This window comes from Anastrepha obliqua, chromosome 5 (genome assembly GCF_027943255.1).
Source record: "Anastrepha obliqua isolate idAnaObli1 chromosome 5, idAnaObli1_1.0, whole genome shotgun sequence".
NCBI classification, from domain to species: Eukaryota; Metazoa; Arthropoda; class Insecta; order Diptera; family Tephritidae; genus Anastrepha; species Anastrepha obliqua.
The window spans coordinates 1225364-1251064 of NC_072896.1; the positions used below are offsets into that span (position 1 = coordinate 1225364).

The 25701-nt window shown below is 35.8% G+C and overlaps 1 protein-coding gene and 1 pseudogene across 1 annotated transcript in view; both read left to right on the forward strand.

The window, feature by feature from the left end:
• Window positions 1-25701, forward strand: part of LOC129247244 (hybrid signal transduction histidine kinase K-like) — a 96077-nt gene that overhangs the window by 24556 nt on the left and 45820 nt on the right. The window lies entirely within an intron of this gene.
• On the forward strand, window positions 9447-9630 carry LOC129249585 (U2 spliceosomal RNA; annotated as a pseudogene).

The following is a 25701-nucleotide window of genomic DNA, read 5'->3' on the forward strand; positions in this document are numbered from 1 at the left end:
TTAAAACGTAAATAGACATGTTTTACGTTACCAGGCAACTCCACTATTTTCTGAATTAAAAAATAAGTGGTAACGCCATTCAAAAATTCCATATTAATCACAACATTCTTAGTCATACTAATACTTAATTAATCGGTAGTGTTATACACTGCAATAATTAGGTGGCAACACCCTACACAAATAATTTTAAATAAAAATTTTCTTTATTCTTTCTCCATATCCTAGCCTCTAATTAAATTCTGTTATTAATTTAAAATTTTTCCAAACCATATGGCAACGCCATTGAAAAATATTATTGTTTTAAAGCTTTGTAAAATATAGATGGTATCACCAGCTAATACTAATTTATACAATATTAAAGCTTGTTTAAAAGCCTTTTATTTGTTACCTTTAACTTAATTTTTAACTGAAAATTGTGATAAATGGCCGCATGCAATAATATTCACGTAGCAACGCTAACAAAAAATACCGTTTTTTGAATAAATTTTTCTTAAAAATATTTACCTTGATACTGACACTGATATTGTAGTTCTCACGTCTATTTTATATTTAATTACTTTTCTTTAATTATAATCAGGTGGTCTGGAGAAGTGAATGTTATGGGCAAAACATAAGTCTTAACATATGCGATACCCTAAGACGAAAAGAAGGTAATAAATAAACCATAAAATTAACCTTTAGCTTAATTTTTTACGGGCCACTTTCATATGAAAAATTTAAAACGCCTATTTAAAAACTAAAATGTTCTATAGGGTGGGCAATGTAAAATTTGCTTTTTGCATCGGCTATAAAAAAAAAAAAACTAATCAATATTTTTTCAAACTGTTTTTTTTATTTTGAAGATTGAACATTTTCATTTATGAGTGAAAAATAATATCGTTCAAATGACTGCCACGACTGGCTTTACAGTAGGCCATTCGATCAACCCAATTTTTAAACACATTTTCGATTGTTTGGGCCCCAATTTCATGAATGTCAACTTCGATTACGTGTTTTAACCCATTTTCGGCAGCTGGTCGATTTTTCGACCACCAACTTCGGACTCTAATATCTCAGAAACTAAATGTAATTTTATTGATCAGTTTTCACAAGTTTTAAATTTGGAATTTAGTTAATCTCCAGAGCATAATTTTTTAAGAAAAAAAGGTTCAGGGCAGATTTTTGTAAAAGAATGAAATTATCACTATTTTTACGTGTTTTTTGTGCAGATGAAAAAATAATGAAAAACAAAAAAACAAATAATTGTTACTATTTTATTTTGAAGAGAAAAGATGAAATTAAGAGAATCAAAAAAGTAACATATCGATATTGCAATAATTTTTACTGTTTCATGGACGTAAACTTTAGTGGTCGAGAAATCGACCGCTGGCCAGGAACTGTCATGTAGGATAGAACAAAATCTAGCAATATTTTTTTCTTATTGAAAGAGATGGAAGTAAGTATCTTTGTGGTATAGGAAAGGTACTACCTCTGCAGGGAAAATCACTACTAGTGAACCAAAATTCTAGTTCAGCACTAGTACCTTACCTCCAAAATCGAACCTGTCCTATATTGGATGGTACGGGACTATTAGAAAATACCTACAAATCGAACTAGTTCTCATTCGTCTAATATCGAACTAGAGCGGAACTATCCTAAAAGGGATGCAGCGGTGGAATGTTGGCATTCCGCTAAGATTTTTAGTTCTAGAGTTTTTCGCTTGAGTAAATCGGATTTTGCCCGTCCCATATGGCGAAAACCTAGAGATTTTCAATACGCAAGGACCGCAATAAATGTGGAAGCAATCAAATTGGAAGAAATGTTTTCTGAAATTGGTAAGCAATCAATCCTTTTTGTATACGTATATATAATTGCACTATTTTGTAGGCTCAAAATCCCCCTATTTCTTTACATTGTTTTTTGATCACAAATATTACCACTTTCACAAATGAGTATGCAAACCAACACAATGCTCCAATTAACATCACGCCAATCGAAATACGTAGGTTTATTGGAATATTGTACCTATCGGGGTACCATACTTTGGCACACATTGACCACTACTGGTCTGTTCGACCGGACATGGGAGTTCCAATTGTGAAGCAGGCTATGAGTCGTAATTGGTTTAAAAAAATTAAGCAGTTTTTCCATCTCGCTGACAACACGAATTTAAACGCAGCAGACCGTTTTGCGAAAGTTCGTCCTATTACTGACGCTCTCAACAAAAAGTTTATGCAGTTCGGAGTCTTTAGCCATAATCTCTCTATAGACGAACAGATGATTCTATACTTTGGATGCCACTCCTGCAAAATGTTTATCAAGGGAAAGCCAATCCGGTTTGGGTTTAAAACATGGTGCTTGTGCTCTGAAAGTGGGTACTTATTTTCTAGTTCATTGTGCGGGTGAGCAGCAACCCCGCACGATAAAACTATTGATCTAGGCGCACAAACAGTCTTAGACTTGCTTGCCAACGTATCTGACCCTGAGTGACACATCATTTTCTTTGATAATTTTTTTCTCTTCATACCATCTGATGTGCCTTCTGATCGAACGTCGATTTTTTGCAACTGGTACTATACGCGAAAATAGAATGGGCGATTCTCCTTTGAGAAATTTAAAAAAAGAAATACGAGGAACATTTCACCAACTACTTGATCATCACCAAGAAATATTTACTGTTCGGTGGAATGATAATGCTGTAGTAAATGTTATAACTAATAACTCCACAGTCAATCCAATTATTAGCACTAAAAGATATAGTCGGAAGAAAAAACAAACTATCACTATCCCGCAGCCAAAAGTTATTCAAGAGTATAATCATGGCATGAGTGGTGTGGATCTCCATGATAATGCGGTGGCAAATTACACTGGATCACAAATTTCAACTTTTTTTCTGCACCAGAGACGCCGTTATGAAATTCCTATGTAAAATCACCGTCTGATTCCGAAAATCAAGGTTATTTTTTATTCTATGGTAACGTTTTTGAGATATTTACGAATTACCGTTATTTCAAAAAAACAAAAAATTGGGCCCACTTAATCATATATATCTCGAAAACGAATTGAGCGATTCCAAAACCGTTTAAAGCTTTTAAAAGGTAATAAAATTTCCTATAAACTGTGTGTAAAACACTTTTTGCTAGGCCCTGCAGATTCAAAGATAACGAACTATCATAACGGATTTTTTAAATTTTTTTAGTAAAAATATAAAAAAATTTGTACTTTGAGAGAAAGGATCTCGAAAACTTTTTACTTTTTCGTGTATTTTTTGTTTTCACTCTAAGCTCTGTTTTATTACAAACAAAATAAACTTTGATTAAACAAATTCGATGAACTAATACAAAAGTTACAAGCATTCAAGTAAATATATCCATATAGTAAAACTTAAGTACCCTACAAATAGTAGCATATGTACATATGATTCTGTCATATGTACATATGATTCTTAAACTATCTATTTAGGCGACATATGAAATTTATTACACCAATGAAGAGGAGGGAACCAACTTGCCATTCAACGGACTGCTATATTTGTACTACAAAAGTATTTGGGGTTGGAAAGTCAAGAAAAGTAACCTATGCGAGCGTATCTACAGTGTCATTACCAGAACTAAATTCAACGGAAGCTACATTGCCAGAATCAAATTTAACTTTAGTTTCGGCTCCAGTTTCATTGTCAACAGCAGTATCTGATTACGCGGCATCATGTTGTACTGAATTGCAAACGGAAAACGAAAGAAACCCTTTGTCACAAGCACAACTCAATGATTGGATAAGGGATTTGGAATTGTCAAAAGAAAAGGCCAAACTACACGCCTCTCGTATGCAACAATTTAAATTTGTTTCATCCGGTGTTAAGGTAACATATTATATGACTCGTCACGAACAATTCTCCCAGTACTATACGAAGAAGGACAGTGTTTGTTATTGCAAAAACATTGCTGGTCTATTTAAACAGTTTGGTGAACCATATGATTCAAAAGAGTGGCGATTGTTCATAGACGGCAATTAATTAAGTTTAAAGGCCGTATTATTGCATATTGGCAACCAAAAGCCATCTATCCCGATCGCGCATGCAGTAAATGCGAAGGAAACATATGAGACAATGCAAAAATTGCTTGAATTAATTAAATACGAAGAACATGATTGAAAAATATGTACCGATCTAAAAGTCGTTGGAAAGCTATGTGGTCTACAACCTGGATACACAAAATACTGTTGCTTTCTATGCAAATGAGATAGCCGAGCACGTCAAGACCACTACATCATAAAGGATTGGCCAGAACGAATCGCGTTTCAAGTTGGGGTGGATAACATAAAATACTCATACTCCGCTCCACATCAAGATCGGCCTTATCAAAAACTTTGTCAAGGCTTTGGACAAAGAAGGCGAAGCTTTTCATTATTTGAAAACAATCTTTCCACAGATTTCAGAAGCAAAAATAAAGGAAGGGATTTTTGTGGGGCCGCAAATAAGGAAAATAATGGTCAATACCCATTTCAAAGAACTATTGTCACCAGTGGAGGCCTCTTTTGAAAAGGTCGTTACTTCTTTTTTAGGCAAACACAAAAGTCCTTCGAGCTGATAGAGAACGATTTAATCAAAAACAATGCGGAAATGGGTAAATAAAAAACACATATAAGACCGTTATATATACAATATATATATATATGTATATAAGACCGTTTTCTCAGTTAACTTTAAAACTAAACAAAAAATTTTAAAGCAAATTTTTAAATTTACATGAGAATATATAGCTCTTAATCTAAATTTATTGCCCTGCTCCGAACAAACAAGAACGACCAAAATTTGTTCTGAATTGGAAGATTAACCCAGCCTAAGAAAATTATATGCTAATGTGTCACTTACGTATTTATCTAATTCCTTTTTTAATTTTCTTTCAGGAGTAAATATGTCTTTAAAAATTCATTTTATGCACTCCCATTTAAATTTTTTCCCGCAAAATCTTGGCGACGAAAGTGACGAGCATGGCGAAAGGTTTCACCAGCAAATGAAAATGATTGAAAGTCGGTATCAAGGATTCTGGGATGTCGCTATGATGGGTGACTACTGTTGGTTTCTCATAAGAGAAACCGATCCTTATATAAATAAGCGTCAAAACAAGACACATAACTTTTTCAATTATAAAATAAGATCATAGAGTTAAGACAGAATACATACAGTACATATGCTATTATTTGTAGGATACTTAAGTTTTACTATATGGATATATTTACTTGAATGCTTGTAACTTTTGTATTAGTTCATCGATTTTGTTTAATCAAAGTTTATTTTTTTTGTAATAAAACAGAGCTTAGAGTGAAAACAAAAAATACACGAAAAAGTAAAAAGTTTTCGAGATCCTTTCTCTCAAAGTACAATTTTTTTTATATTTTTACTAAAAAAATTTAAAAAATCCGTTATGATAGTTCGTTATCTTTGAATCTGCAGGGCCTAGCAAAAAGTGTTTTACACACAGTTTATAGGAAATTTTATTACCTTTTAAAAGCTTTAAACGGTTTTGGAATCGCTCAATTCGTTTTCGAGATATATATGATTAAGTGGGCCCAATTTTTTGTTTTTTTGAAATAACGGTAATTCGTAAATATCTCAAAAACGTTACCATAGAATAAAAAATAACCTTGATTTTCGGAATCAGACGGTGATTTTACATAGGAATTTCATAACGGCGTCTCTGGTGCATTTTGGCTGTAAACCAGTGTTATAGAATAAAGTCGCAACAGAATTATTGAATTACGACAAGGACGAGGACGAGTATGAAAACGAACATAGAGATGAAGGTCCATCGAACCTTCCTCGGATCAATGAAAGGGTACACGCCGTCATGAGAAGCATTGAAAACAAATTTTGGCGGTGTAAATTTTGCAAGAAACATACTATTTTTACTTGCAAAAAATGCAATATTCCTTTACATACTAAATGTTTTGATGATTATCATAAAAATTTGTAAGCTGACTTTTCTATCAATAAAACAACAAAAAAATATTTGTATTTGAAATAAAATGAAATAAATTGACTTCGTGTGCTAAATTTTTTTCATAAATGTTGCATTTTTTTTTTTAATATATTTGACGGTTTTTGGCCAGTGGTCGATTTTTCGACCAGTCCATATCTAAAACACCGATGGTCAGAATTTTTTTTTTTTTAATTTTTCTTGATTATGGTCCTATAAGCACTGACTAAAAAGGAAATGGAAAAATTATGTCGAATTCTTGTAGCGGCCGAAGATGGGTTAAAGCATCAATCGTGTCTGGATGGTTCGTATTTGTCGTTAACGGCTCCCCACAAAAAATAGTCCAACGGGCTTAAATCACAGCTCCGAGGCGGCCAATTGATATCGGAATTTCGGCTGATTATTCGGTTTTCAAAAACGGTAGCCAAAAGTTCGAGTGTAACTTTGGCAGTGTGACAAGTTGCACCGTCCTGTTGAAACCAAATGTCGTCCATGTCATCCTCTTCAATTTTTGGAAACAAAAACTCGTTGAGCATGTCACGGTAACGCTCGGCATTTACTGTAACCGCGGCTCCTCGCTTATTTTCGAAAAAAAAAAATGGCCCGATGATGCCGCCAGACCAAAAACCGGACCAAACAGTGACTCGTTGTGGATGAATTTGCTTCTCTACAGTAAAGTGTGGATTTTCTGAGCCCCAAATCCGACAATTTTGCTTATTGACGTAGCCACCGATGTGAAAATCAGAAAAGAAGAAGAAGACTCACCACTTTGGAAAGGGGTTTTCAATATTTCCCAATTTTGTTCAAGCGTATAGCGTCCCATTTCGTTAATGTCAAACCTTTAAATAAATTATGAACATATTTGACATGTCATTTGTGTTACCATTCTCAAAAAAGTCGATGGTTCAGAAAGCAAACGCTAAATGGCGTATAAAAACATTTGTTAGAAAATTTCACTGAGTGTTGCCGAAGACACAAAAGCCGTTAATACAAGCATCTGCTCTTAATTTATAGAAATACTTCTATGACCAAAATAAGGAAGCTAAAAAGAGCTGTAAAAAATACGACACGGTGGACTCTAACTTTGCATTACACAAGTGCTCCTTCAGGCTCATGAAGTCGGTTTCCATATTACTTTCAATTATCTAAGTTCCAAATCAGAATGTCGTCGGAAGATTCTTGCCAAGGCCCAAAGAACTGCTGCCCTCCGTGTTGCCTCAGCTTACCGCACGGTATCGGAAGCAGCAGTACTTATCATCAGCGGTACGATACCCATAGATCTCCTAGCGAGGGAACGAAAAGAACTATGGGACCTCAAAAAGAGCGAGACAAATGATACAGACGACCACACATGCGACCGCACAAATACCAGAAGGCAACAAGCTCGAGCACGCACACTCCAAATATGGCAAGAGCGCTGGGCGTCAGAGGCGAAAGGAAAATGGACAAAGAGACTGATACCAAACATAGATAAATGGTATGACAGGAAATTCGGTGAGGTGAACTATTACATCACCCAGATGCTATCTGGACATGGGTACTTTTATAAATACCTCAACAAAATAGGGAAAGCAGAAACTGCTGAATGCATCTACGGAGATGCACCCATTGACGATGCTGATCACACATTTTTCAAATGTGAGAGGTGGACAGCAGAGCGCAAAGCAATAGAAGATAGGCTAGGCCCCTTAAAAGCAGACAACATCATCCAAAAAATGGTCGAAAGTGCAGAAAGCTGGCAACTTATTGACACGTACGTGGAGCGCATCCTACGTGCCAAGAAATTTGACATGGATAGAGATGATCAATATACATACATCCATCCTACCTGAGTAGAAGATGAGCCGATAGCGTGATGCTGGCTCCAAAATTGGCGACCCTGGACGCAGGGGGAGTAGAAAAGGCTTCATTCTGAACAGAACGCCTACTTGGATCTCCTCTGCCTACGATAAAATACTACCGGAGTCCCGGGGCAGAGGAAACATCCGGGAAGGAATGGGGAGGGATTGTTTTAGTGGCTACACCATTCGACGCAGTAGACGACGGTTACTGTAAGTGCGAAGGCATTTTGAACCCTACCTCACCGCCAAAAAAAAAAAAAAAAAAAAAAATTTTGAAGGAGAAATGTTTCAATTCTCAACTGATGACTAATCCACTTAATTTCGTTTATTCTAAAGAGGTCTAGCAAGTTGTCTATCTGGAATTCAAGGGCTTTGTCGAATATTTCAAACAAAGGAAAGAAGAAAAAACGTGTTTGATGAAAAACCGTTTTGTTTTTATTGTTTAACATTCATTGTTCAATTCCTTGCCCATAGTGCAATAATTTTTTTGAAAAAAGCACACCCCACATTAAGCAAAATAAGTTAGAATTAAGAAATCAGGGCAAATATTTTTAAAAAATTTTACACTAATCACATTTATTTTATAACTAGTTGAGTTATCATGCCGCTTTTCATTTTCATTGAGCTCATATATACCACACATACACACAGACACACAAATGCATATCAGCAAGTACATTAGTGTGCGTGCTTTTCCAAAGGAGCTGCACATTTATGTAGTCTATGTATTTGCAAGTGTCCTGGGAAATTATATTAAGCAGTAACTTTTGCTTCGAGATGCACGAGTGAGTTACGTAAATATATACCTACATATGAACGTGCACATCTACATATAAGCCTAAGCGTCTAATGGTGCGCCTGCTTGTGTTCACTGAACTCAAATAGTTGCAGCTGGCAAGATTTCTTAGAAATAAATGCCGTTAGCTGCTAAACTAGTATGTGGATATGTGCACGGATGCAAGTACTTGTGTATGAGTGTATGCCTGTGTTTGCCTGTGTTTGTGTAAATATATGTGCGTGTGAATTTGAAGATTAGCAATGCATATGGGGAATCATGTTAAGTTTCTAAGTAAGTAATTTTAGTAATTATGAATTCCCCAAAAGAATATCCAATGTACTAGCAAGTAGGTTGAATTTGTTCTTGCTAGCGTTGCGCATTTCATTTTGATAAGAAAGATATTTTCTTATACTTCTTGTGCGAAAAGAAAAACGTGTGATGAGTATTGGTGTACCTTTAAGAAAAAAATAGCATGCATGAAGTAGTGGATTGAGTCACACCCTTGCTTTTGTAGCTGATGGCCTAAATGTGATGCGTTTCTGTTGGTATTTGTTTTTTTGAAGTGAAAACTTCTTTAGAATCGTTGGGAGTGATTTGAGGAAAAGTGAAACGAAAAAAGCGACCAACTTGGCTACGAAGCGTTATATTATATGTTGATATAAAAGTAGCGACGAACTAAATAAAAATAACTTTTATTTTTTCTTGTGATTTGAACCAAGGATTTTGGATCGGAAGCTCACATTGCTAGTCGCTCGGCTACCGCGCCATGCTGTCGTCGCTGGCCTAAAAGTTATTTAGTTACGAAGCGTTATATTATATGTTGATATAAATAATTTTTGTGAGCGTGTAATTCTCAAAAGTTTTATTAGGTTTATTATTTAAAATGTATTGACTAGGTAGTGTGGTTATCAGCTTAACATCTGATAGATCCTCCATCGGAGGACAATAAATGTTAAACTAATTTTTGGAAATGCGCGGAGTGTTTTATGGGCTTGCTCCGCCTCTGCCACGGGTTGACCTGGTATTGCAGTACCGCCGGGATTTCAGCCTTGAATAAATACAAGAAAAAATATACTAATACATTTAGCTTTGGTGGGAAGAGCCATAAATTTTTATATGAATACATGTAGACGAAAATGGAATTTTTTTTTTTGAAATTTGCATTGTAGGACATTTCTGATTATTTATTGAAAACAGTTTTTTGGCTTTTCTATTTTTGGTTTAGATACTGAAAGTCAGTTTAAGTGAATCGGTATAAATATTTCGTACATTAATTTTTGAAGTGAAAACTTCTTTAGAATCGTTGGGAGTGATTTGGGAAAAAGTGAAACGAATTACATATAAACGTAGCGACGAACTAAATAACTTTTAGGCCAACACCGACAGTATGGCGCGATTGCCGAGCGGCTAGCAATGTGAGCTTCCGATTCAAAATTCTTGGTTCGAATCACAAGAAATAAAATTTTTTTTTTTTGAAATTTGCATTGTAGGACATTTCTGATTATGTATTGAAAACAGTTTTTTGGATTTCAGCCTTGAATAAATACAAGAAAAAATATACTAATACATTTAGCTTTGGTGGGAAGAGACATAAATTTTAATATGAATACAAGTAGACGAAAATGGAAGAAATTTGTAAGTCTGTTTCTTCGGTCCGTTTGGGTATTTTTTTTTGACAACATCGAAACCAAAGCATTTGTATCATATTTTATCTATCATAAGCCACTCGTATCATTTGTTGAAATTGAAAACATTGAGGATGAATAATGATAAAATGAAGAAAATAAAATATGAACTTTATAGCAATATTATAATGAACCTATAATTATCCCGCTCCTAATGCTGCTTTCGTCTTATTCTCTCTCAGTTTGTTTTACGGAAGGTTTCACTTCTATCAAGTCTAACCGTTAGACTGGTATTTTTTTCTTTTTTGTAAAAGTCCATTACGCAGGCCTTAAAAGCATTTGTTTCCATATCTCCCAACTAATTTTTATCAAACTCCCATAACATATTAAATTTTATTGCTCTAAATTATCATTCCAAAATGTCTGCAAAGCAAATCTGCAATCAAAGGCGCAGCTCTATATCCCTAAAGCAGTTCAGAAATCATAACCAAAATAAAAAAAATAATACATAAATGCATTTCTCATACATCCTTTTGTCCAAATTGTATTCGTTTTTGTTTTGTTTGTGTGTTTGGTTTTTCGCTTGAAATTGGGGTGAAATCAGTTGGTGATGCATTGAGCTCACATAAAAAGAGCTTCTTTGTGTCCTTGGCCGAATTGTTAATATTCATCTATTTGTAGATTGCATTCCACGCCTGACAGAGTAAATACATACACACTTGCACTTACAAATATACTTATTTTGTAATCCCAACGCCTCGGCCATCTTTCAGTTATTTTTGATATTTATTTGTGATTTGCTTTGACCTTTGTACTTACTTTGAGACTTATACACATAAATATATTCCCTTAATGTATTTGTTTTACCTTTTTGCCAAAATTTCTGCAATTAATGACTTTTTGCATTCTGGTGTTTAAAGTTTTTTTAGCCCTATTTTTGTCCCAATGTATTTTATATTTCCTTTGACTTTTCGTTTGCATTTTTGTTGCATCTCGTTTTCATGATCCTACGATTTTAATTTATATTTACCTCGCATTATTTTTTTATATTTCCTTATTTCGGCTTCTCCATATTAATTTGTTGCTCTGCTGCCACATTTAACTTATTCGCTGTGTGCGTGCCGATTTTTAAGCGAAGTACATTAAGAAATCCATTTCGATGGCATTAACTTGAATTTCTTATGGGATTTGGGGAGAGCCTAAAGAGAAAGTTGTACGGAATGAGTACAAAATAAATGAATGAAAATGAAGAAATGAGCGAAAATAAGAATAAGCTCCGGCGGCATACAGATAGCTCGGAATCAAGTGCATAATTTTATGCAGAACTACATATCTACATGTATATGTACTTGCCTACAGATGTACATGTACTTAGTATTGCCATAAATTCTGTGACAAATTGTACAATGCAAACGGCGAGAACGAAGCTGCAGAAAAAATTTCGTTAATTTCGTTTTTCTTCATATGTATTGTCTACTCAAAAATTATACTCAGTTTCTTGATAATTTCACTTGTTAACAATGGAGTGGGGAGCCAAGGAAAATCACATTGCATTGATTGCATTACAAAAGAGGGATTTACGAATTGAAATTTCAGAATGGGAAAAGGGATTTACGAATTGAAATTTCCGCACAATAAATCGTTTTTCCCAAACATCTGAAGTGACAGACCGAAAAGGAAGTGGTCGTTATCGCGTGATTCGAACCAACGATCCATAAAAGCCGTTCGAGAAAGAATTCGCAGATATCCCATTAAAAAGCAGAAAATCATGACCAGGGCAATGGATGCATCGACCAGATCCATGTCAAGACTAACTAGAGATGATCCCCACATGAAAGCCTTCAAGGAAATTTGACTCGACAGATGCAAGCAGCTTCTTCGGTGGCACGTGGTCAACCACGTGATTTTATGGAAATATTCTTTCCCCACATGAGAAAATTTTCTCTGCTGAAGAATATTTTAATAAGCAAAGTGGAAAAATCTATGCTGAAACTTCTAAAGACGCAAAAAATGTTGTTCCAAGTGTTCAGGCCACCATCCAGGCTCCGTAATGATTTTAGTGGGGAGTTTCTTGTAAGGCCATGCCAAATGTACCAGGAGTATGTCTTAGAAGACGTGGTGAAGCAGTTGAGCAGCACTCTCTTCAGTGGAGATCATTGAATTCTCCAGAAAGATTCCCCTTCAGTCCATAAGCTAAACACACCCAGCAGCGCATAAAAAAAAATATTCCTGAGTTGATAGCCGCAGAAGATTGGCTGTCTGGAAGTCCATATCTGAATTCATTGGACTACAGTTTGTGGTCAGAATTTGTGTCGAATACCTCACGCAGGGACGTCAATGGAAACCGTGCGTGCTGCAATAGCTGAATGGCCTAATCGTTTTGAAGCAAATGAAGACCATTTTGAATGAAAATTCAAATGTTTTTTCTTTAATATTTACATGATTAAATGAAACCAACCTCTTTAAAAAAGTATTATAATTTCATATCTATAACGGACTTAACTTGTAACAGAACTTATGACAGGACTAAGTGCATATGCATTTCCATATGGAGATACAGACATTGGAGCATACGAGTATATTTAAAATATTTCAATGCCTCACTGAATGTATAGTTTTTGAAAATTAGTTGCCTCCAACTTTTCGATTTCGATTTTTCGATTCTCTTCAACTTCAATTCGTGTAAAACTTCGGGGACGCGCCAGCAAATGCGTCATGAAATGATATCGAAATAATTGATAACCAGTTTTTCCGTTATAATAAAAATAATAAAACCAAAAAATATCTCTCAAGACAAGTTCTTCGGGAATGGAATATGCTGAAGAACATTCGCTAATCCATTGAAAATTCTGTAACATTCTACTCAGTTACAATTTTGGCAAGGTTGGGATATGTCTCTGGGATGAGTATTGAACAAGCACAAAGTGACAGTCTAGTCTAGTTTCACGGAACATTTTGAGTAAGTTAATCTGCGACCTTGATATGTCAGCCAAATTCTCCGTATTTCAAAACCGGTGCCTATTCCAAAGTTTGTTATGATAACTGTTTTGTTTAGAATTCGAAATTTTCAATTTGCGGAATAAAAAAACTTTGCTTTACATATACAATTTCTCTTCAGTTAGGCTTGGGTTTTTGTTGCAAAAAAAAAAAAAAAGAATAATTGTTCTGAATTATTTTTTACATAATGGGAAAATGTATGGTTTTGTTCCTAGTCCCACATGCGAATATAATTAAAGCTCTTGATTTTGTAATGAGTAGAAAGAGTATAGAAATATTTCAAGTCCTACCTTGACTATTATAATAAACCAACTCCATTTTGGTGTCCTCTATGAATACCATGTCTTATGAAAGGCAAGGATGTTAACCCTTTTCAAACCGGTTTTTGAAGACCTCGAAGAGCTTGTCGGCGTAGAGGTAAAGTTTTTTATGAGGTTCCTTAATCGCACACACTGGATATAGTCGTGAAAGATATACCGTATAACTTATTAGTAACGAGGATGGGGCAAAAATAGTGCGGAAACACTAATTGGTTTCTTGGTGAATCACCAACATTTGGTTTACGAATTTTGATTTGGTAATGCGTTATAAATAGAGAACCCTCTATTCGCATTCCCTTTTCTCGTCTACCGCCGGCATCTCCTCAACAAGCTCTGTTCCGGCAGACGCCACAATTCCGTGCAGTAATTCTAGAAGAAAGAAATTGCTAAGGAGCATTGCAAGCTGTACCGAACTCAAACTGTAATGGGATGGTTGAAACTAAACCACTTATATTTTTTTACAAAATTTACAGCGCACGTTTAATAGGCCAAGATGTGGCAGTACATTTTTTCCTACAGACTACATCTGCATCTTTCTTAATTACAACAACACTAACAATGTAAATAAAAAACAAAAAACGTGATAAGAGCGAAACAAATCCAGCGGGAGGAGAGCGTGAACTAATTTCAGTTTGAGCAATATTGAATGTGACAAGTTCGAATGACAGATTATGCTTCCTCACACCACCTCCGAACGGCAAACCAATATAACTCACACGCATGCACACACACAAGTATCTCATATATGCATACGTTTTTATGCTGCGTAATTTCTCAATAGCTGATTGCGCTTATTGGCTACTCATGTGCGGGAAACTAACATATACATTAGGATGGTCCTTCAGAAATAGTAGCTCCTTTACACAACTTATACCTGTTAGATGTTAAATATTGAAAAAGAATTGTAAGATTATTGTCATTTTTATTAACGTATGCCCGCCGGTGTTAACACTTTGTTCACGCACAGATATGAGACATGAGATTCATAGAGGCAAATACTTATATCGGGCATTTTTTTAGCTGCATGAGAGCTATCGATATCATTAACTATCATTCCACAGCAGAGAATGGCAAACTGTGTTGACATCTCTGCACAGAGGTATGTCAATTCATCATAAATAAAGGGGTTATCTATCGCTATCGAGAGATGATTAACGATTTTTTACGACCGGAATTGGATGGTATTGATCTGAACAATGTTTATTTTCAACAAGACGGCGCTACGTGCAACACAAGCAACGAAACCATTGATCCTTTATGGGAACCTCTCGAAGAGGCGATACAAAATTGGCCGCCGAGATCTTGTGATTTAACACCTTGTGACTTTTCTTCTTTGGAGCCACGGGAAAGAGTAGGTCTACGCCAATAGCCCAGGGTCGATTCAAGACCTCAAAGATGGAATTCGTGAGGCTATCGAGGATATAAGGCAGCCACTTTGCAATTCGGTTATGGAAAATTTCATGAAAAGGATATTGTCCTGTAAGCGTGGTCGTGGTGGTCATTTGCCTGATGTTATTTTCCACTATTAACGGCATACCTTCCTCTTTATAATCAAATAAACATCCGATCATTTATATTAAAAAATAGCATTTTTCTTTGAATATCAAAATAACACCTTTTGTTGGAAAACGCTTTAGTTTAACGCCAGAACAAGGCTTCCAAGATGTGGAAATTTAGTTAAAAAAAAAAATCTGTTGGTGAAGTTGATAGAGCGAGGTATTGAAGAAGGGACCGAAATCGATTCGTAGTCGTTCTCAACTTGTTGACCTTTTTCTTTCGACTATGTGGAGAATTTTATGTAAGGATCTTGGTTTACGTGAACTACTGCTCGTGCAACAACTGAAGTCGAATGAGCATCGTTTGCGCCAAATTTTTGCTGATTCGGCTCATTGAGCTTTAATATTCAGATTTACTCAACGTAGTCAAAAATTGGACTGATCGAATAAATCATGTAGCTCGTAGTCGTAGCGGACATTTGCCGGACATCATACTAAAAAAATGCCATCAAATTATATACCAGTTTATAATAAAAAATGTATTCCAACAATATTTCTGTTTTGAATTATCATTCTCGGATATCTCGTCTTCTTTTTAAATGTTGAGACTAAATTTTCGTTTGTTCGTCTGATGTTACCAGCTGTAACTCCCATTGCCTAACCAGCCCAAGCTGAACTTGACTTAAATATGCGCGTTAGTATGAAGTTCGGTCCGGGCCGAATTATCACTTCCTTACGTTTTTAACATACCTTCATTGGTTGCTAGCGCCGTTTAAAGCTTAGATACACTGAAATTCAAAGAAAACAATCCTCTTAATAAAAATCAAACATAATTGTATTGAAAAATTCCATACTAAATTGAACAATACACTTAAAGAAAACAAGCTATAATGTGCTTAAAATCCTTCCCGTTAGTTTAACTTAACTTATATCTATTTTTGTAATTTCTATTTTTAACCTATAATCAGTAATTCGATATGGCTTTTTATAAGACCTTACAAGGGCATGGTCAAGGGTTCATAATGTTTTTAGTTATGCAAAGGATGTATGATTTTCAAAGGCAGTTAAGTTTTCTGGAAAGTATCACAAGTGCTCTTGGAACTACTTCGTAGCACACGATTTAATCTCGATGTTTATATTTTGGTCATCTTTTAAGTTCTTTAGGAGCAATAAATCATTTATGGTTATAGAACAAGGAGTGAATGAAAATTTCTAGCGGAAGAAAGCAAACTGGATAAAATCTAGATTATACCTGCCAGGAGAGTGCTGTAACGAGTATGCGTTGCGTACGCCATCCAACTAGGCCGATGTAATGAACTAAATTGCCTAAAATCGCCAGTTGTTCAGGAAATCGCAAAAGAATCCACAAAATAATTTCTAAAGACTGTGTTAAATAATTATTATAATTTATGGAGTTATCCGTTTTTAGTTAGTTTTCATGAAATTACAATATAATATTATTTTTTTTTTGTAATAGGACTATGAATAAGTTCGTGCGGTTTTTTCGAAATTTGAAACTTTATTGACGTAAGATGGTTACAAATTTAATATTCAAAGTATTGTCCATCGCTTACTACTACTTTTTCCCATCTTTCTGGCAATTCACGGATTCCCTTTGTGAAAAATTCGGTCGGTTTTGCCGCAATCCACGAATCGATCCATTTTTTGACTTCATCGTAATTACGGAAGTGCTGGTCAGCCAGGCCATGTTGCATCGATCGGAAGAGATAGTAATCGGATGGCGCAAGGTCTGGACTATACGGCGGGTGGGGTAGGACATCCCATTTGAGCGTTTCTAAGGATGTTTTGACCACTTGTGCAACATGTGGCCGAGCATTGTCATGTTGCAAAATAACTTTGTCGTGTCTATCGGCGTATTGCGGCCGTTTTTCTCGCAGTGCTCGGCTCAAACGCATCAATTGTCGTCGGTAGACATCCCCCGTAATCGTTTCATTCGGTTTCAGTAGCTCATAATACACAACACCCAGCTGGTCCCACCAGATACACAGCATAACCTTCAGGCCATGAATATTCTGCGCCGACGTCGATGTTGAAGCATGGCCAGGGTATCCATACGTTGCCCGACGTTTTGGATTGTCGTAATGGACCCACTTTTCATCGCCAGTCACAATTCGATGCAAAAAACCCTTTCTTTTGTGCCGTTGAAGCAGTTGTTCGCATGCCATAAAACGACGTTCAACGTCTCTTGGCTTCAATTCATACGGCACCCAATGGCCTACCTTTCGGATCATTCCCATGGCTTTTAAACGTTTGGAAATGGTTGATTGATCAACTCCCAAAGTTTTTGCAACCTCTTCTTGCGTTTGAGCCGGATCTTGATCGAGCAATTCCTCCAATTCGGTATCCATGAACTTTGGCGGCGCACCCTCGCGTTCTTCGTCTTCCAAGCCAAAATCACCACTTTTAAAGCGTGCAAACCACTTCTGGCACGTTCGCTCAGCTAGAGCATGCTCACCATAAACTTCCACCAAGATACGATGACTTTCGGCTGCTTTTTTCTTCATATTAAAATAATGAAGAAGAATTCCCCGCAAAAACACATTATTTGGCACGAAATTCGACATTTTCAAGTGTGGTAAAAATATTGTTGTTTACGCTTCAAATAAAAAACTTATACTGACGTTTGTGCCTTACGATAGTAGCTCTCCAATGAATGTTTGGAAGTGTGGATCGATGGAATAATAATCAAGTTACGCCATCTGTTGTAAAACCGCACGAACTTATTCATAGTCCTATTAAAATAGTGAAATAACAACAAACTACGGACGGAGGCATTTGAAACAAAATTTGAATTTTTTAAGCCCCACACTTATATACAAATTTATATACACATATCTACTTTGAGGCTCTCCATATGCTGTGCATGTTATAAAAAAGTATAGTAACTACGTTAGAGAAACTCGTTTTTACACGAGATGACTGTTTTTTTCTCAGTAAATTACCCTAATTAAAGACCCTGAAATACCTTGTGTAGAAAGCACACTTCCACTAACTCATACCCGTAGTCCGACCTCACCCAAGGAGTACCTATCGGCTTGCTTTATAATAAAGTGATTCCCATATACAGGGCAGAGTTCACTTATTTAATGTGAGCACTTATTTATTTGTGAGCAGGCACCTAGATGTCGTTCGTCGTGCACTGCTCACCCATTTACATTGTATTGCTACTTTGGAGAATTATAACAATGTATAGATTTTATAGCAACTTGACTATCAGAGCAGATAGCGGTCAGTTGGGCTACAACGGGTGATGCTCTAACCCACAACGCAGCCTCTCTTAAAATATCAGTACTAAAAAGGCAATACATAATTACTTTACCAGAGCCCTTGAGAGTTAGAATGCTGACTCTTCAACTACTCATGCCAGATCCATGTTTGAATGCTACCGGAATGTGGAAATATACTGAACTATTACTGACCGAATCATATCAGGGTTTCCATATTTTACGACATTAAAAAAGTCGAACATGTTATATTTGGTTATTCTGTTGGTTGACGTAAAAAAATATAGCATCGAATACCACTACTTGCAGAATAGACTATCCAAATTATCCACCTTACGGTCACGTCATTACATATATCGTTCATACTCCAAATACCGATTCGTTTACACGATTCTCTGGTTAACAGGTTTCTAATCGTTACTGAATAGTTTTTAAGCGGTATCGTTTTGAAGGTCAATAAATGAAGTGCTTTCCTTTTTTCAAGGGCCGATGTTGAATGTGAAATACACCTAAACGTCAATGGCACCGCTGGACTTCTTTCTTTGGGGTTATTTGAAAGAAAATATGTACGTCCATAAACCAGCAACAATTCGAGAGCTAAAGGATGAGATAATTCGGCACATTAACGGCATAGAACCTAAATTATGCCTCAGCGTCATCGAAAATTTGTACCATCGGATGGAGGTAGGCCGCCGAGGCCGCGGCGCCCATTTGACCGATATTTTGTTCCGTGCCTAATTGAACCATACTAGTATTGTCATAATAAAGAGAAATGACAATAATTTCCTAAAAAAATTGTATTTGATTTAAAATTAACACCGGCCCTTAAAACTTAACCACCCTTTATTATACATTTTTTTAATAAAATCTGCAATATAAAACTAAACTAAGAAATTGGAGCTGAATAGGTTTTAGTTATGTAACTTTCTAAACTAAGATAACTCGGAAACCAGAACTGACCTATAAAAACGATTGTATGTAGTCACTGAGACCATCCCATTTAAATTATGTAGACTGCTCAGGACCCATAATTGTTTTTCCGATTCAAGAGCAATCTTATCTACGCTCTAGTTGTTCTTGTTATTTCGCTATCACTCGTGATCTTAATTACTGCCAGGCTTGATTGAGATGCATGCATTTAGGCGTTTATGAGCATATTTCAACTCATACATCCTTTAAACTCATCCGCCTCATTGAACAAGTTAGTTAATATTTCCACGGGTAACTTTTTAACCCTTTTTTATAATAAATTTCGAAACTGTCTTTTGAGCTGGAAAATCTGCTGCATTTGCCTGCCTTTGAACCGAAAATAGTAAAAGTTGATGGCGTCAGCAGAAATTAAAACTTTCAACTCATTTGCGTAGAACAGTGAAAACAAGCCATAACAAAGTGTGTGCACATATTATTTACACACATTTATATGTATGCTATGTATGGATGTGTTTATGTGCATGTACGGAGGTGAGGTTTTGTTTGCTTTTGTGGTTCAATTTGCGGTTTAGCTGCGTTGTTTTTTCACTAAACCTCAAACTCAAAATATTAACTATGCAAAGCGGTTAAGATCATTAAATTTTATGCGTAAACACACAAGCGCGCATAGACTCACTCACACATATGCGTAACCTAACACCTCTGTAGCGCCGCGCGCAAAGCGAGTGTCTCTAATTGAGCAGCTGCATAATTTAGTTGAATTTAAGTTTGGATATACCAATGTGTGTATAAGTGTGTGTGTGTGTTTGGGGAAAAGTGTACGTGTAGCGCACTTCTGGTAGTATGTGTTGTCACTACGCTCACTTGTGTACATTGGATATGATTGTGAATGCTAAATTTGGGCTTATGCGGCCTGCCAGGAGAATCAAAACCACAAAAAAACCAAAATAGAATATTTGCATGTAAACTAAATCAGAATCGGCCCAACTCCAGCAGTGATTGAATAATTCACAAGCAAATTTATTAAGCAGCATACAAAGCTGAAGTTTGATGAATTTATTTATTTAATTTTCTGTCTTTTTAGTATTTTAATTAAGACCAACAGCTTTAATTTCCAATGCCTTTCAGTCAAGAACAGTGGCGTGGCTACTATTTTCCACACACTTTGGGCTTTAATAACTTTGTGGTTTCTCACTCAAATAATTTTACTAATTGGAATTGAATACTACTGCACAACGGGGCGTGGAGAGACATAATCTGACTGGTATAAATCAAAGAATTCTTCTTCCTTTTTTATCCTTTCATAAAATGTTATTGGAGAGTTTAGTTCCATGCAGGGACTCAGATTGCTTCAAAAGGAGGTAAAAAAACTAAGCGATTTTTAAAGAGTCAATGATAGAATGGATTTCAGAATCGATGGAAAAGCTCACCAAAAAACGAACAGATTGCAACATCGTAAAATCTGAGTGAAGCGCTTCCAAATATTCATCTAATTGCATTTAAATATTCAAATTACCAAGGCAAACTTAACAATATCCTCACAGATTATTATTATTTGTTGCTTTTACGCCGTGTGCCACAACTTGTTGCCGATTTCTCAACTCTCATTTTTTAGATGAATTTTCGCTGTAGAAAAAAGATGAAATTTGAAGAAGTTTAATTAAATTTATTTATATTCTGATATTAAAGTAAGAAATTAAAATAGTTAAAAATTATATGTAACTAAATAAAGTTGCATCAAATTCAGAAATGATTTTTAGTTATATTATTCAATTATTCAATTCAAATGCAAACCAGTGTTTTTAGAGGAAGCATGGCAAGCAATCGCTGCTGTTAATGTGAAACTTAACTCATTTGGCTTGAATTTTTGATTTATTCGGAGACAGGAGACGTAAAAATATGAAGCCTTTTCCAGAGGCAAAGATTTTGGAAAATGTGGATGAAATGGGTCCAAACGACTGTGATATTTATAGGGCCAAGTGGTAGTTTCAGGTATGTGAAACAAATAAGAAAGAGTTCTCCGCAGTTCTATTACACAATGTCGGATAGAAGAAGACATACCACCTGAACAAACTTTTCCAAACTCCATTTAATGGAGGCGAAGGAAATCTCTTGGATACGGTTTTCACTTTAAGCCAGATTTTCAACAAGTTTTTAATATTTTAGAGTCCTACTAATACCTTTAGCAAGCACCTTTTAAGAAAGTGACTGTCAATACACATTTGTAATATATGCCAAATAAGTATCGCAAAACCTGAGGTAGTGCGCCTTTCAAAAATTACTAAAAACGTATAGTTTTTCCCAAAAACTTCCAACAGAACAAAAAAATTTTTTGCAATAAAAAAATTGGTTCAAGAAGTTTTTCTCCTAACAATTAAACAAAATTTTAAAAAGTCAAAAAGAATCCGAAATATTCCACTTTAAAAAATTCTGTAGCAAAATTTTTAGCATTGAATAGATTTCAAAATTATAAACTTTTTTAAACATAAATTTCACTTTATTTCTTGTTATACTGAAGTCTACAAATAACTCAATTACATATAAATATTTTCATCACTTGACATGGAGCCGCTCATACAACATTTTCGCCAGTAATAAAATGATTTTGTTGCGGCAATTAAACCCAATTTAAGACAATACAAAAAAATTAATAAAATAAAAAAAATGAAGCACGTAGGATTTTCCACAAATTTCAGATGTGAGCAGCATCTAAAAACCTTGAAAAAGTAATCAAATTTTGTGCAATGAATTGAGCGGCAGATCAGCAAGGCGAGAAATTAAAAGCAAAACTAAAAATGAATAATGAATGTGGCTCCTAAAATTACATGCAAATATTTCCCCTATCTCCGTTTGCGTTTGCAATATTTTATTTGTTTTTCCGGTCTCAATATCGTGTAAATTTTAGTTAACGCACGTCTGCGCAGCTGCTCTCCTACCGCTGCCACACACCTGCTCGCACTCACGTGCCTTTGTAATTGTAGCTTCTTCACACGGCACCTTTCATCGTGCCACCACTGCTTATCTGAACTCCATTTAGTCCATTCGACATCGCTTTGATTGCTTGTTCCATTTGTCTGCTTGGTGTTCGTGTTTTGGGTGTCGGTGTCGGTTTCGGTTTCGGTTTCGCTTGGCAGCAGCTGCGCAATGTTTCAATTTTTCACCGCAACGTATTTAATAATCCAAACAAAACTTGCGTGGGACAAACGAAACTGCTTTGAGGCACTCACCCGCTTACCAGCGCACGCAATTAAGAATGTGGCGTGTGGCGTGTGGCATGTGGCATGTGGCAAACACGCATAGGTACGTGGCAAGCTTTCAGTGTATGCGTGTGTTTGCTACGTTGCCTGACTTGTATTAATTGGTTTAATTAAGCGTGATTGTTCGGCTCGTGAGGCGATTGCGCGCAAGATTTGTTGGTTGGTCGCCTGCTTTAGTTCACCGGTTGCTTGTAGGTGCTGCTTTGTTTGTTGTTGTCGGTTGGATTTAAAATACAACCCAATTTATGCACATTAATTTCCGTTTACCACCTTTAACTCCACATCCGTGGCACAAGCGCCTGACATTGGCGTTGATTCATGGCATGACAATGTAACGGAGCTATTGAACATCTCTCAGAAGATAAAATTAAAATCACGAATCTGCGCTATGTGCGTGTATTTAATTATTGTTTGCCTGCGATTGCGGAAAATACTATGGATTGCTATCTGGGGAGAGATGATTTGTTTGTAGGCAGCCACATGTGCGTCAGTGTGGCTTGGAATTTTTATTTGTTCCGCCGCCTATTCGAAGATTTCTTTAATTTATATATTATTTTTTGTCTTAAAAATGCTTTACTTTCCTTATTTTCTTTATTGCACGTATGAAATTCTTAAAAAAGCCCTACTTTCGAGTCTCTTTTCCCCCTTCCTACATACCAAAAAATTCTTCAGTCTTACCATTTGCCTCAGCCTTGAATTTTTTTAATTAAAGCGCATTACTTAATCAAGAATGATGGAACAGAATATCGCTACGTCCAGAAATTAAACAATCAAAAAGAGTGGAAGAACAAGCGAAAGTGAGGAGAAGGCCAAGAATATACTTCTAGAATAAATGATGCAGTCATACATATTAACATCTGCACGTGCATACATTTGCACATAAATTCTTGTTCATTTTCTGTACTGACATGACTTAATTGTCAAAATTGCTGAAAACAGAAATTTCGGGAAGGTGGAGCCACACCGGGCTACTGAACTAACAAATTTAAAGTTTCTTCTATGGGCTCTATAAAAAATTATTTCGATAGTATCTTATCACGAAGCTCTTATTAATTTTCTTATGGTAAATTCCAACCATTAAGCCAACTTGTTTTTAGTAGTTACTTCTCCATGCCTACTTCCCAATAGCTGCTTCTCTAATTACTTTATCTAGAACAATCAAACTTTTTTAAATAATATTTTGTTGAAAACTCAACTCAAACTCGGGAGCATCGTTATAGATACTTAAGGATATTATTTAGAAAATTTCTGATTAATCTGATTATTTGACATGATTTTCAAAACTTAACCATTTTCGCGATATTCGATTTTATAGGTTATTTGTTCTTGCTTTAACCACCACTTTGTAGATGTTAGGTCAAGATACCGAGTTTCTTTTTGTTTTTAGTTAAAGTTATAACAGTCAACAAAAGCCATCGATACAATTTTAGCCAAGCTGTGACAGTTAAAAATGGCTGCTTGATAAAGCTTTAAAGTTACGATTTTTCACCGAGTATTTCTTATTTCACGGGATTAAAAAAGTATGTACGTATATCATTTACACGAGGCCAAATAATTTGATAATCAGTAAGACTGCGACGCCAGTTGGCCTTTGATATGAAAAAGAATTATCTCCGGCCGTGCATACAGCAAATGAAGGTAGGAAAGAAGAATTGGTGGATAGGTAGACAGTTGGTTATAAATTTAGGAAATTAAATTCTAAAATTACAGCGTACCGTACGGTGACTTTTTATGGATATCTCAAGAAGATCACCGGACACTTTTTTTGCTTACATATCCAGAGACTGGACTCGTCGCTCATTAAGAACTTAGTTTCTAGCCTCTGCCTGTACGCCACACGGTCTTAGCGGCCGACTGACATCAGTCATTGAACCATCTGACGAATTAATCTGCAAAATCTTTGCCACTTGCACACAATTTTTCTGTGTTCTGGTGGTCTTTACTTCTTCTTTTTGAGAAATTGAAAATTTCGTAACTGTCACCTAGCAAAAAGGGTATTTGAAAAGACGCGCCAGTATTTTTTTTTAAAGAGAATATTTAAAAATTTAGATTCTCTAAGGTTTTACTAATTTTATTCAAAATTATTGAGAACGTCGAGTTATCAATGTTGAGGGTTGTTCAGCATCACTTTGCGCTGCAGCAGCAAAATTTTTAACAGAGCAAAGAAAAGATTTTCAAACGAGGCTGTAGTAGTAAAGGGTGAATGTGGAGGAGTCTGGGGGATAAGGCTTGCCTTTAGCAGTTTAATCGGATTTCAATAGAATTTATTCTTGGCTTTGATCATAAATAAAATATATTTACACCAGTTTTTCCTAATTCGGATGAAATTTAGTGCACACGATTATCAAACTTATTCAACCGTTCGATAAAAAGCGGCATTGCAGTAGCGAATTCAATCAACTTAAATCTTACAAACTGCATTTTTGAAGAAAACAATCTGATTATTTTACAGAAGATCCACAACGATCGACATACAGAGGGAAGGGGTGTGAAAATCATTATATTAGGCACATGAAGTGAAAATTAAAAAAAATGTGAATTTTAATTAAGAAAATAAAAAGCATCTCGCTGCAATAAGTTTTCAGGTCGAATCTGCATCCTCCCTTTCTTAGAAGGATAATGACTATAGATTGAAAGAATATTGCTGTGCAAAATCCATTGTGCTCTACAACAAATTATATGCGCTCACCCTACACCAACTCACTTAATGGCACATACTCCACTTGGTTGCCACTCCCAAGCTATGCATACCTACATGCAAAACAACAAATAGTTGCAGTTACAAGTATGTTGCTGGAGTTTTTGGTATTGCTGGGCTAATTTGCAGTGGCAACTTTCAAATTAGAAAATAAGCAACGGTGTTGGAGTGTAAAATGTACGGCGGAACATATTTTTAATTAAGAACTGTTGCAATTGCTATGAAAGAGTAAGATTATGCGGAAGGAGCGAAACCCATACATGATGACATACATACATATAAGTTGGGAAATAAAAGGAAGAGAATATATGTCACTCATACACGCCGGTGCACGGGTCAGGCGCGGTGGGTTTTTCACCAACTGTGGTTTCATTAATTTTTAGCACATCCACATGCACACATATGCACGTACACATACATAAATGTATGATATGCGACCCGGATTGTGTGGGCGTGAAGTCGTGATGCCCTCCCTGGTGAGCCAATTGAGTTTTTTCCATTCGTCTCACAGGCACATTAGACACTACAACATTTCGAAAATTAAACAGGTCATGTTAACT